The sequence below is a fragment of the Macrotis lagotis genome, chromosome 4, assembly GCF_037893015.1.
Source record: "Macrotis lagotis isolate mMagLag1 chromosome 4, bilby.v1.9.chrom.fasta, whole genome shotgun sequence".
Lineage (NCBI taxonomy): Eukaryota > Metazoa > Chordata > Mammalia > Peramelemorphia > Peramelidae > Macrotis > Macrotis lagotis.
This window is the reverse complement of record NC_133661.1, coordinates 41,582,664-41,596,637: the sequence shown is the minus strand read 5'-3', so window position 1 is coordinate 41,596,637 and position 13,974 is coordinate 41,582,664.

Sequence of the window (13,974 nt, the reverse complement as noted above, 5' to 3'; positions counted from 1 at the left end):
CATTATTTCTAGCTCCATGAGCAAGCTTTTGACAAAACACAACACCTATTCCTATTTTTAAAACATACTAGAAAACATAAGAATTTATGAAGATTTTCTTAAAATTATAAATAGTATCTATCTAAAATTCAGAATATATATTATATGTAATGGGGGATAAGCTTGAGGTCTTCCCAATAAGATTAAGGTAAAGCAAGGATGTCTATTATCAACCCTGTTATTCAATATTATATTAGAAATACTGGCTATAGCAATAAAACCAAAAACAGAAATGTGAAGAAATAAGAATAAATAGCAAAGAAACAAAGTTATCATTCTTCACATATGATCAGCAGCTAGATGGTACAGCATGGAGTCAGGAAGAAATCTTTTCCTGAGTTCAAATCTGATCTCAAACAAATATTAGCTGAGTGACTCTAGGCATGTCACTTCACCTTGTTTTCCTCAGTTTCTCATCTATAAAATGAGCTGAAGGAAGTAACTAACAACTCCAAGATCGTTTCCAAAATAACTCTAAATATATCATGAAAAGTCTGTAGATAACTGTAGAACTTTGTCCTTTTATTCTTTAAAGGATTCTCGATAAATGAAATTGCTGAACAACAGCTTCATATACAATATGATGATGTATTTAGAGAACCCGAGACAATCAACCGAAAAGCTAGTTGAAACAACTTTAAACAAAGTTAGAAGATATAAAATAAACTCCCATCAATCATCAGTGCCTTTATACACTATAACAAAACCCAGCAGGAAGAGATAGGAAAAGAAATTCCATTTAAATAACTAAGGAATCTACCCACCAAGATATACCCAGGAATTATATGAACACAATTGCAAAATGCTTTTCACACAAATAAAGACAGACCTAGATGAATGGAAAGATATTATTTGCTCCTGGGTAGGCCAAATCAATGTAATAAAAATGACAATTCTACTTAAATTAATTTTCTGTGCCATACCAGACTACTAAAGAATTATTTTATAGAGCTAGAAAAGATCATAGCAAAATTATTCTGGAAGATAAAAAAGTCAAGAGTATCAAAATGTGAAGGAAGGTGGCCTTGTATCTAATTTCAAACTATATCAGAAAGTAGTTATCAAAACAATCTGGTACCAACTAAGAGTAGAGCTATGAACCAATCAGTGGAATAGATTAAGTATATAATACACAGTAGTAAAAGACTATCATAATTTAGATCTAAGCTTGTGGAACAAGAACATACTATTTGACAAAAATTTCTGGGCAGAAGAGATGCCCCATAAGCTTGGAAATTCTTGCCCCCTGATTTGGCAAATGAGAAATTCTCCCTAATTCTGTTCTTGTTCTCATGATGCATTCATGCTCTTCCCAAACAAGACAGATCTTACCATTTTCTTTTTGTCTCATGCCAAAACTAAAGTCTCTCAATCTAATCCCAAAGCATATATACTTTTGGCCCTCTCTCCAGTCTCACAGCTCCCTAAACTCTCTTCTTCCTGAATCAGCTTTAATGAAGTGGGACTGGCTGTTTCGCTTGTACTAAACAATCCCTCCCCTGCTAATATAAAACATTTCATTCACAGAGATGTCAGCCCCATGAACAATAAATATGAATCTGCCTGAATCATAAATCTTCAGTTACGACTCTGAGAGTCCACAAAAGTCTCTCTTCCTCTGAGGCCTGACTGTCTCATTCAGTCCTGAAAAGCCTTATAACTGACCCCACAATTCTCATTTACTGAACAAACATGCTATTTTCATCAAATTCTTCCACATTTGCTCATTTCCTCTGCCTACTCCAACAGAACTGGGGTTTAACCAAAAACAATCAAATGCAGCCCTTGCTTCTTGCCTCCTCTGAGGGTCCTAATATGTGTTTGGGAAATAATCAGGCTGTCTCTTTTTTTTTCCCCTGGGTCATAATCTTATCTAAATTCTCACAGAACTTGTCTTGAACCATATCCCAATTTCAACAAGTCCCTGATGGCAGCCCAATGGAACAAACTGCATAGTAATGAATTGTAGTGACATGAAAATTGGGATGTGCCTGTGGGCCTTAGGAGGGTCAAGAGTCTTTAGACATCAGTAGATGGCTAGGTCAACTGAGTCGGGAGCAAAGAAAAGAATTGATGGAAGGAAGATAAAGAAGGGAGAGTTTGATTGACAACAGAAATATTTAGGCACAGAATAAACAAGTCAATCATTTCATTTTTCATACACTCACCATAACAGTTATTTCCAAACCTTTTGGGCTTCTCCTCAAGCCACCTTCTCTGCCATCTCCCTAGAATGCTTTACCTCCTATTTAACTAAGAAAATAAAGGTCAGCTCCCTTTTTCATCTTATACCATGCTGCAGACCTCCATTTACATTGTTGTCCATTCTTTCCTTCCTGGTCTCAGGCTCTAAGGAAATGAAGACCCTCTGTCTTGCCGATGCCCTGTTCTCTATTTCTATCCTTTAACTCATCCTTTGATGTCTCCTTTAAAATTTTGCCTCCTGGGAAGCTAGGAGGTAGAGTAGAGAGAGCACTGGCCCTGGAGTCAGGGTGACCTGAGTTCAAATTCAGCCTCAGACACTTAATTTATTTTTTATTTATGGCAATGGGGTTAAGTTACTTGCCTAAGGTCACACAGCTAGGTAATTATTAAGTGTCTTGCCAAAAAGAAAAGTTTGCCTCCTTAATTGTTACTTCTGGCTTCTTCAATTTACTGATGCCTTCTCCAATTGTCTATAAACATACCCAGGCTATCTCCTCCATTCTTTAAAAGCCTTCATGTGACTGTCATTCTCAGACTATCCTCCTATATCTCCTATCTTTTGCAACCAAAACACTACAAAGGATCATCTATACATATGACCTCATGACCAATCATTCTGGCCTAGTCTTGCCACTGGACTCCAATGATTGTAGAAGAGAACGAAGCTAATGACTTTGCACAGCCCTGCCATACTCAAAATCAATTCACTTGCAAGTCAAGACATCTCCTTCCTGATGTCATTTGGTCCCCTTCAAAAATGAAGGAGGGAGGTAGCTAGATGGCTCAGTAGATAGAACACCTGCCCTGGAGTCAGGAGTACCTGAGTTCACTCCAGACTCAGACACTTAATAATTACCTAGCTGTGTGGCCTTGGGCAAGTCACTTAACTCCATTTTCTTGCCAAAAAATGAAGGATGAACAACAATACAAATTTGACTTCTATTTCCTCATCTCCCACTCACTTCTCAATCCCTTGCAATCTGACTTTTGACCCATTATTCAAATGAAATCATTTTCCCAAGGTTAACAAAAAGATCTTAACTGCCAATTCTAGTGACCTTTTCCCAGACATCATTCTAATCTGTTTTCTTTGCAGCAGTTTACAGTCAACCATTCCCTCTTCCTGGCTGTTTTCTTCTTCTTGGCTTCTGTTACAATCTTTCCTTGGTTTTTATCTTACCATTCCTTCCTAGTACCCTCCCATGAAGTGCAAATATTTTCCGAGAGTCTATTGTGCGTTTATGCCTTTGCTCTCTACACTACCCCATTGGTCATCTTACCAGCTCCCATGAGTTCAATGTTTATATCCATCAAGATAACTATTGGATATGCACAGGTGCACACGTACACACATGTATGTCCTTAATCTTTCTCTGGAATTCCAGAGAATTTGCCAATTGTTATTGCCAATTAGCTTCTGGATAGCTTTGCCTGGATAAGTACTCAATTTGCTACCTACAAAATGGAATTGATCATATTTTTATCCATCCCTATTCCAGTTGTCCAGATTCATAATTTTAACTCTTCTTTCTCCCTCACCTTCATTCCTAATCAATCATGAGATCTGACAGTTCTACAACTCTATCTCCCTTTCTCTCCATCCACATCTTCTTACCTAGTTCAGGCCTTTAATGCAACTTACCTGGGATATGATCATTGCCTTTTGATTGGTCTTCTGAATTCTGTCATCTCCCCTCTCCAATCCATCTTCTAAATGCATGACAAATTATTATTCCTAAAATATATCTGTTTAAATTATCCTAGATATTCTCTCTCTCTCTCTCTCTCTCTCTCTCTCTCTCTCTCTCTCTCTCTCTCTCTCTCTCTCTCTCTCTCTCTCTCTCTCTCTCTCTCTCTCCCCTCTCTCTCAAAAAATCTTCCAAGACTTCTATTGCCTCCAGGATAACCACAATATCCTCTCAGCCTGGTAAGAAAGACTTTCAGAATGGAGGCTCTCAACTATCTTCCACATTATCTCTCTGCATCCATTCTCTGTTTAGGCAACTGGCAGGTGAATTTGCTTCAGATCTCCAGCTTCAACACATTTGCACAGATTATTACATAAATATCCACATATTTTCCTTATGGAATCTTTTGTTAACTTCCTTCAAAGAACACTTCAGGGACCACCATGAGATCTTTCCATGACTCCAAGATTGTCAAGTCTCTCACCCTTTTCAATCAACTAGTATGCATTTTTTAGGATCTGATATATCTAAGTACTCTGCTAGGTGCTAGGAATATAAGGACAAAAAATGAAATGATCTTATTTTGTATATACATTTTGCTTGCAAATATTCTCTCAGAATATAAGTGCCTTAAGGGACTTTTTTTATTTTGGGGGGTTATTTTCTTTCTGCAGCATACAGCACAATGCTTATTTGAATTTTCTCCTTTATTTCTCCCCCAAAGATTAAATAAACTCATATCTCTCCATGTCTCTTTGCAATATCACATCTCTGTAATGAACCAAACCCATTTTATCGCCTTGTCTCGCCCATTCCAAGCATAAGAACCTACTTGACTATAGATCACTTATCTGAAAAATGGGAAATCATCTCAGAGGTCATTTAGATAAACAGTGTAGTGAAAAGTAAATGGGTCAATGTATCAGGAGATCTGAGAAATCCATATAAAGAAAAGGATTGGTCTCAGGATCAGGAGATCTTGTGATTCTCACCTGCAAAGTTGGGTGAAAGATCATTTCACCTTTATGTGCCTCATTATTTATCCAAGAAATCTGAATATTTGGATTTTCCCCTTCATAAGGTTGTAAGGAGTCATGAAATAATAGATACATTAGGGACAGATGTGTGCTCAGGGTTTCTTGTTCCATGTTGGAAGAGCTTCTGAAAAGACCATCGCAAGTGAGAAAGGGCTTCGTGTTCCTAGTCACTGTCTTTCTGAACATCAGGGAAGGAAAAACAATCTAGCATCCTCATGGGAATCTTCTGTCTGTACTACCAGTTCTGACCCAGTATCCAGTTTAAAGTCTGTTTCTGTCCCATGTGGTTAAAGAATTCAAGTTATAGAGCAATTGTGCATGGTCTCAAACAGGGGTCATGACTCTTCTTTTACATGTCATCCCACACTTCAAGGAGCAGAATCATCCAGCCTCCATATGTGGTCAGGGAGGAGGTCCTCTGCAGGTCCCCACTGCATAAAAAATAAACACCAGGTGAATGGGTGTATGGGTGGGTGTATGTGTTTGTGGGTAGATGATGAACAATTCTGTGAATCAGGAAGGGGCTATTACAGGAGGTGGCACAGCCTTAGAAGAGATAGACACCATTCTTATAAAGGTCTCTCATTGCTGAATGAAGTAAGCAAAACCACATTAAGAGCAACATCTCAACATTGTGTTGTGAACTTAGTTCTGGGCAGTACAATGATCTAAGACAATTCTAAATGCATCCACATTCAGAGAAACAATTATGGAGTCTGAATGCCAGTTAAAACATCCTATTTTCACTTTTTTTAAAATTGGTTTAATTTTTTTCTTTCTCAGTTTTTTCCCTTTTGTTCTGATTCTTCTTTTACAATATTACTAATATGGAAATATATTCAACATGATTGTATATGTAAAACCTATATCAGATTACTCTCCCTCATAGGGATGGGGAAGAAAATGTGGAACTCAAAATCTTACAGAAAATGAATGTTGAAAACCATTTTTACATGGAATTGGAAAAAATACAATAAAATATATTTTCAAAAAATAAATAACTGTCTAACATTTCTGGATTTCTACCAAGACACCTATGAATTGGTTCAACTATTTCAGATAATAGTTTGAAATTATACCAGAAATAGTTGCTAACTTGTTCCCAGGGATTGATTCATTGATCTCACTTCTAGACATATACCAGCACTACTCTCAGGAATGAGTGAATGAATATTAGTCCTTTATTTTTGAAGAACAATGACTATGGGTGATGACTTGTGGTTGAGTTAGATTTAAGGGAGGCAGAGCTGCACAAAGTGGTTAGCCTCAATCTCTCTTTCAGAGACATTAGAATCAACTGATGATGGTCCAGAATGCAATGGATGACCTTGGCATCTTCAGTAGATGACCTTTGTGTCTTAAGAGGATGAGCTTCATGTCTTCAATATCGTACCAACCTCTAAGTGCTCCACAGTGTTTCCTTCAACCATTTGGAGCAAATTGTCCTCGTCCATCCATTCTGCTAGGTGATGTCTTTATGTTTGGGGGGTAGACAATGGGTTTGAGGTCCATTGGGTTACCTTCAACCAGGTTTAGCCTTGAGATGGTTTATGGGGTGTGGCTATTCTCATGCGACAGTTCCTGAGACACAGGTGGGAAGTAAGTGCCAGGTAGATACCATAAGTATTAGTCTTCTTTGAACAAAAAAATGAATGAACAAATGATTGATTAAAAAAAATTGTATTAAGCACTAATCTTGTACCACATATCATATACTAAGTCCTGAAAACACAAACAGAAAAAGAAATACAGTTTCTATCTTCAGATAAAGTGGGATATACATATATATATATATATATATATATATATATATATATATATATATATATATATATAGCAACACTTTGAGGAAATACATTGCACAAACCATAAATAACATGGATGGCCATCAAAATAATGATTTAGTATGAAATGAATGGAATCCTTTTGCCCAATAACTGCTCACTAGCTATTTTCTCTCCTAGTAACTATCTCTTCTGCCTCTGATCTTTGAAGGAAGAGTGTCCCATATCAGGAACTCTGCACCATCCCCGCCTTCATCTTGTAGAATCTCAACATCCTTTAAAGAACACTCCAAATGCAGCTCTCCCATGAGGTCTTTCCTGATCCTTGCTTCACTCCTACCATCCCCTCAGTGGTTACTACCCTCTTTCCACTTGAAGCTTTACAAAGATTTCTTGTGGGGTTTTTTTTATTATTATCTATGTAGATGGTATTTGCCCACACACCTACCTGAATAGTTTACGTACTTGAGGTCAGGAACTTTTTCTTTTTGTTTGGTTTTAGCTTACTATTCTCAGCATGCAGCCATGCCTTGCCCAGAGGATAGGCTTAATAAATGCATATTGAATTGAATAGTATTGCCTGTTAGCTCTGCTGTCCATAACCTTCCCTTCTACTTTCCAATTTTAGATTTCTGCAGCAGCCTCTGCTTGGAGTAATCTGCTTTTTCACAGGGTCCCTAGGAAATTTATGTCCCCCTTTGACCAAAGCCAAAACTTGCTGCCTCAATCTCCCCCTAAAGACAAACTGAATAGGTTCCCCTCCCACCTCATGTCAGAGTCAAACTATTTATGTCAGTGGTCAGTTCCAAGGAACCCTTTTTGCTATCCCAGTTCTCCAGTGATTTCAGCTTTTTTCATAACCTTTTCCTACCATCAATTTGGTTGAGTGCTTTGGGACAGAGTTACTGCTTAGAATTTATCCTCTTTAAAAACATCCACCAACTGCCAAATAGATATGAGGCTGGACAGATGTGCAAAACAGAATGTAGCCCAACAATATACATCTGTAGAAAGCAAAGTCTGACAGCATCTTACATCTCCTATGACCATCTGAGGGAGAAAAATGTGGCAGACTTGGAAAGAGTGTACAAACTACAAATAACTAATTCTTCTCTTTAACTGGGTTCACAAAGGCATTATGAAAAGTATAAATTTTTACTGCCTGGATCTACATATGGAACCCATCCACTGACCCATGTATGAAGGCAGCTAGGTGGAACTCTGGGGACAGAGCTCCAGGCCTACTGTCAGATGGTTTTTGTTGTTGTCTAGTCATTTTAGCCATGCCCAACTCTTTGTGACCCCCATTTGGGATTTTCTTTGCAAAGATACTGATATAGTTTGTCATTTCTTTCTCCAGGACATTTTACAAATGAGGAAACTGAGGCAAACAGGGTTAAGTGACTTGCCCAGGGTCACACTGATAAATAAGTGACTGAGGCTGGATTTGAACTTATGAAGAGGAGTCTTCCTGCTTCCAAGCCTAATGATCCAATCCATTGTGTCAAAGTAGGAAAAACTGAGTTCAAATCTAAACTTAGATATGTATTATCTGTGAGGACCTGCGCAAGTCATTTAATTTCTGTTTGTCACAGTTTCCTCATTTGTAAAATAGCCATAATAATAATAGTACCTATCTCTCAGAGTTGTTATGAGCATCAAAGGAAACAATATTTATAAAGGACCTGACACAGTGCTGGCGCATACTAAGTAATCTCTAAATCTTGTTATAGTGTTTGAGATGAAATATGATAGTGTTATATTTTATATATAATGCTTATTGTATAAGATAATATTATATGTGAGGTGAAATATAATAATTATGCTACAGATAATATCATATAATGTATCATTAATTATTAAATCAATATATTAAATATTATGCTATATATCACTTGATAATATTATATTTCAGCTTAAGTAGAATAATATAGTATATATTGTAGTATATGTTCTATAATGATAGTATATTTAGTTTACATATGATAACAGTAGTGTATATATTAGGGTTTATTTTATATAATAATATTATTATATTTGAGCCAAAATATAATAGCCATATTATATTTTGTGCTCTGTTATATGATAATAATATTGTATTTGAGCTAAAAATATAATCATTATGTGTTATACTATATGTAATATATATTATTATATATGAACAGAAAATAATGATATTATATTACATATGTAAAGTTATATGTTATGTGAAAATTATAAACTTGAGCTGAAATATAATCATTATAGTACATAATATGCATGTTATATTGTTCTATTCAAGCTAAAATATAATAATTATGATATATATATTAGGTTATATATATCATATGATAATATTATTCTATTTGAGTTGAAATATAATAACAGTAACAACAATATTTATGAAACACAAACTCTATGCTAGGCACAAGGCTTTGATGCTCATAACTGAAGATGGGGTCATGAGCCATAGCTCCTGACTTCCCATCTACTACTTTTCCAGTAGATTGTACTGAGTCTTCCATTATGGCTTTCCAAAAGAATGTCATATTAATAGGGATTGGGACTGGGTCTCTTTCAATGGGATAGGGAACTTTTGGAAGAGGAAAATACCTCTGCCTACATAAATTAGGACATGCTAGGGAACGCATAGTTCTAGAAAGCCACCAAGTGTAATGAGAGCATTCTTCATTGACTTGCCCAAAACCACAGCTAACTAGTGTCAGAAGTAAGATTTGAACACAGATCTTCTGAACTCTGAGGCTGATTCTCCATCCACGATGCCCTGTTAAAGTTGACAAAACACTGGTTATGTATTTATTTCATTTAATCTCTCAAAAAAAACCCCTGTGAGGTTGCTATTAAATATATTAATCTCTTCAGTCTACAGAATAGATAACAGAAACCAAGAAAAAAATAGAGAGACTTGTTCATGGTCAAATGTCTTACTATGTCAGGGGTAGGATTTGAACACAGACATTCATAACTCAAATCCAAGCAATCTATCCACTATGAATATTGCAAAGAATCAAATTCAGGCTAAATATTATAATGGGTAGGGGTGGGGGATGGGTTTTTTTTTTTTAACAATTAAAGATGTCTAAAAGAAGAAAAGTAATGGGTTCCCCTTCCTTGGATGTCTTCAAGCAGTGTCTGCAAACCACTTGGCCAATTAAATAGCATCTATTAAACATCTATGTACAAGCCACTGTGAAAAAGATTGGGGGGGGGGTGCAGGGAAAGGTAGAAACACACCCTTTCTCCAAGGAACTAATGGAGGAGACAACATTCCCAAACAAAATATAGGCAGGATAACCTGGATCAGACTCAGAGGGAAAGCACTAAAATGAAGGAAGATTGAAAAAACCTCTCACAGAAAGTGGGGTTTGAGTTGGAAATTTGAGGAAGCCATGGGAAGCCAAGAATCAGAGATGAGGAAAGGAAATAGTCAGAAAAGGTCCCAAGGCTCATGAGCTAGTCTTAGCAAGAAGATTGAAGGGATTCCTTCTACTTATGGGTTGTTCTAGAAGTCGTCGAATCAGTCTCTGATTCTTTAATATATACCAGATGAAAGAATCAGTTTTGAAATGTTATCTTCACTGAACGAAAAGGTGAGGAACACTGGCAAGGATTTTATCATTTCTCTTAACTCAGGTAATTATTCAGAAAAACCTGGAAAAATCTACACTTTGTACCAATAGCAGGCTCATTTCAACATCCACTATGGTTTCATCAATCCCATCATTCCTTCCAATGGTATAGATTTCATTCCCACGGGGGACTGGTGTCAGGAAGACCTGAGTTCAAATCCAGCCTCAAATGCATCAAAATCCACTCCTCAAATCCATCCAAATCTTTCCTAGTTGCATGACCCTGGCTAAGTCACTTAGACTCTGTTTCCCTCAGTTTTCTCATATGTAAAATTGGAATAAAAATAGTATCTATTTCTCAGGCTTGTTGTTAAGATCACAATAATGATGATAATAAGTATAAAACAACAATATAAAATACTATCGTATGAGACACATAGCATTGTAAAAATGTTGGCAATTATTCTCATCCTGATTATTCCTCTCTTAGGTGGGATTAAGGCTTAAGTGGGATTCTTTATTCATATGCTTCCATAAATCCTGAATGGACAATTCAAGCCCCTGAGGTACATACTTTTGTGCATATGACTATTCATCTGTCATCACCCAGGAGACATACTGTCCTCAAAGCTAGGTGGTAAGAGCAAAAGTTCCTTCATGTTCAAATAAGAGCACACAATTTCTCATTTAATGAAAGTGAGTTTTATTGAAATTATAAGAAACATAAAATAGAAAACTTAGAACTACTTTAGAAAACTCACCTCTTAGATCTCTTATATGCAGCACTGTATATGTATATGTATATGTAGATATTTTGCATTGAGACCTGGAGATCAAATTCTGACTCTTCTTACCTCTACCAGTGTAACCCTGGGTAAGTCATTTAATCTCTCAAGGTCTCAATTTTTTACTCTGGAAAATGAGGGGAATGGATTATAGCAGGGGTTCTTAAGCCATGGATAGATTTCAAGGACTCTGTAAACTTGGATGCAGAAAAAAAAAAATTTTACAACTGAATTTTCACCCACCTCCAAATGAAATGTAGGATTGCCTTCAATTATTTAAAAACCTGCCTATCAAAGGAGTACAGGATACACACACACACACACACACACACACACACACACACACACACACACACACACACACACACATGCCCTTTGTAAATGGGCCCAGCTTCTCACCTGCTCTTTCTATGGGAAATGTTCTGATCCTCTATCTTACCCTGTGTTCAGGAGCAAGCTAACTCTATAATGAACAATGGTCCTACATTCTTTGTCTCCTTTTTCCTACAGGAAAAGTCTTCCCTAAGTGCCCCCCTGCACTCCTCTTCCCCAGGCCAATCAATGGCCAGAGCAAGTCAATAGAAATTTCATAAAAGAGAACATAAGCTACTCAGAACTGTTCTGTTCTATTAAAACTCAACTCTGTATAGATTGTTGAAATGCCTTTTGTTGCCCAAATGTAGACATAAGTAGTAAGATGAAACAACCTCCCCTCCCGTAGTCATCAGTCTGTTTCCCTTTGATTTTTCATTGACTAGACAGTGTGTCTCCTACCCCAAACTGACTGGCATTTCCTCATCTGTTGGATTCCCTATTTAATATCCCTGAAAACAGAAGCCTTCCTGAAGTCTATAAGCAGTTAAGCATAGGACTGCAAGAATAAAGCCCAACAGACTTCTTATAGTAGTTAGATCAATTTTTCACAGCTCAGCAGTTTTCCCAGACAGATCTCCTTTATTATGGAGAAAAAGGAGACTGCCTCCTTGCTGCTATTTAGACTCCACCCCATGGCTTTCTGTTATTTCAGTTATTACAGAAACACCTATATAGCTTGTGGCACTTGAATAAGGTAAGGTAACTGTGTATTCTCTTGGGGGGGAAATGCTATTTATATAGACGATTACAAGATGGACTCTTGCAGGTAATTATGGATATCCGGTTTCCTCACAACAGGCTTTCAGGTTGGGAGTAAAGGAGAACATAATATCCCAGGAGATTTAAAGTCAAGGAGACTTGGATTTAATTCTTACCTCTAGCAGAAATCTGGCTAGATAACCTTTATGAGCCTCAGTTTCTTTCTCTGGAAAATATGAATAAAAACTATCCCAGTATCTACTTTTCATAATAATTAGGAAGATAGACTGAGTTAATGCATGAGGTTTATTAGACAGAAACTAAATAATAATATTATTTTGTATATTAATATATTTATATTTATATATATTATATAAATAAATGTTATCTATGTTATATAGTAATATTAGCTATATATTAGAGTCTAAATAATATTAGACTTAGAGCACAAATAAATCAATTAATGTCTTTGTTAGGACTGCCAACTCCCTCTCTCCCGAAGCACAAATAATGCTCTTGTAGAGATAACATTTCATTTTTATCCTTGGATCCTCAGTGCTGGAAAGAAAGTACTCTTTCAATTAAATTAATAAATGGTCATGGATGGATGGAGGAATGGATGGATGGAAGGAAGAAGGGAGGGAAGAAGAGATGGAGAAGGGGAAGGAGTGATAGGTCACCCCTTTCTGGTAGATTGTCCTCTGCTAAATTTGTCCCAGACTCAGTTTCAACTATTTGAGGTTCTCTACTTTAGGAATGCCATAGTCAAACTGTGATATATCTAGAAGAGGTGAGAGGGCATGTTTCTTATCACCTTCTTATTACTCTGCATTATCACCTGCATTAGAAAGGAATCAGAGACATTACAACTTCCCTTATCAGTCAGTGCCTTCAGGAATCTTTAGATTTGGTGAATGGAGTATTATAGAGTATTATAGAACAGTTATATAACAGTAGGTCCTAGGAAGGAAGAATGGTTGAATTTTTGTCTTTTTATTTCTATTATCCAAGAGTGTTGAAGATGGTTTGGTCAATAAATGTATATGGGTAAGTGTGGAAAGGAGGTGAGTAAGATGGGACAGAAGTCAAGGATGGGAAGAGAGGACAGGGAGAGATGCAGAATAGGATGAAAGAGGAAGGAAAGGGGAGACGCAGAGGCAGAGAAAGAGAGACAGAGATCATCAGAGAAGATAGAAGAGGAGTATAAGGAGAAGGAGGAGGAAGAGAGGGAAAGAGAGAAGCAGTGATGAAATCTGAACAGAAAGAGGAAGACTAGGGGAGGCAACAATGAAACTTGGGCTAGGAATCTAGCCATAAGAAGGCAAGAGGCAAGTGTACCAGACAGCGTATAAGGAAGCAGACAAAAGAGACCAGAAATCTTGTAAGTACCTTCTCTATAGCCAGCCTATCACTTGAAGACTAGGCAAATCAAGTGTAAAAATCAAAGACAAAATGAACTTCCTTCTTGCTAAAGGCTCTGTAATTTGCTCTTCAGCTCTCACGTAAAACAGAAGGAAAAATCTCACCAGCTTCCAAACTTCCTCTTATTCCTCAATCCTAGAGCTCCCAAACACATCACGATTTACCCTCCTGAATATGTGAAATCCCTGCAAGAATGAATTCAAGTTTTCTCCTACAGAAGCCTTTCCTGATTCTCACCCTTACAGTTATCAATCCCCCCCATTTGTTTTGTAATTACTTAACTGCATTGTCTTCCTCTTCCCCTACCTCTTCCCAAATCTATAGAGTATAAACTCACTGAAGACAGAGACTATTTTGTTTTTTGTCACTGC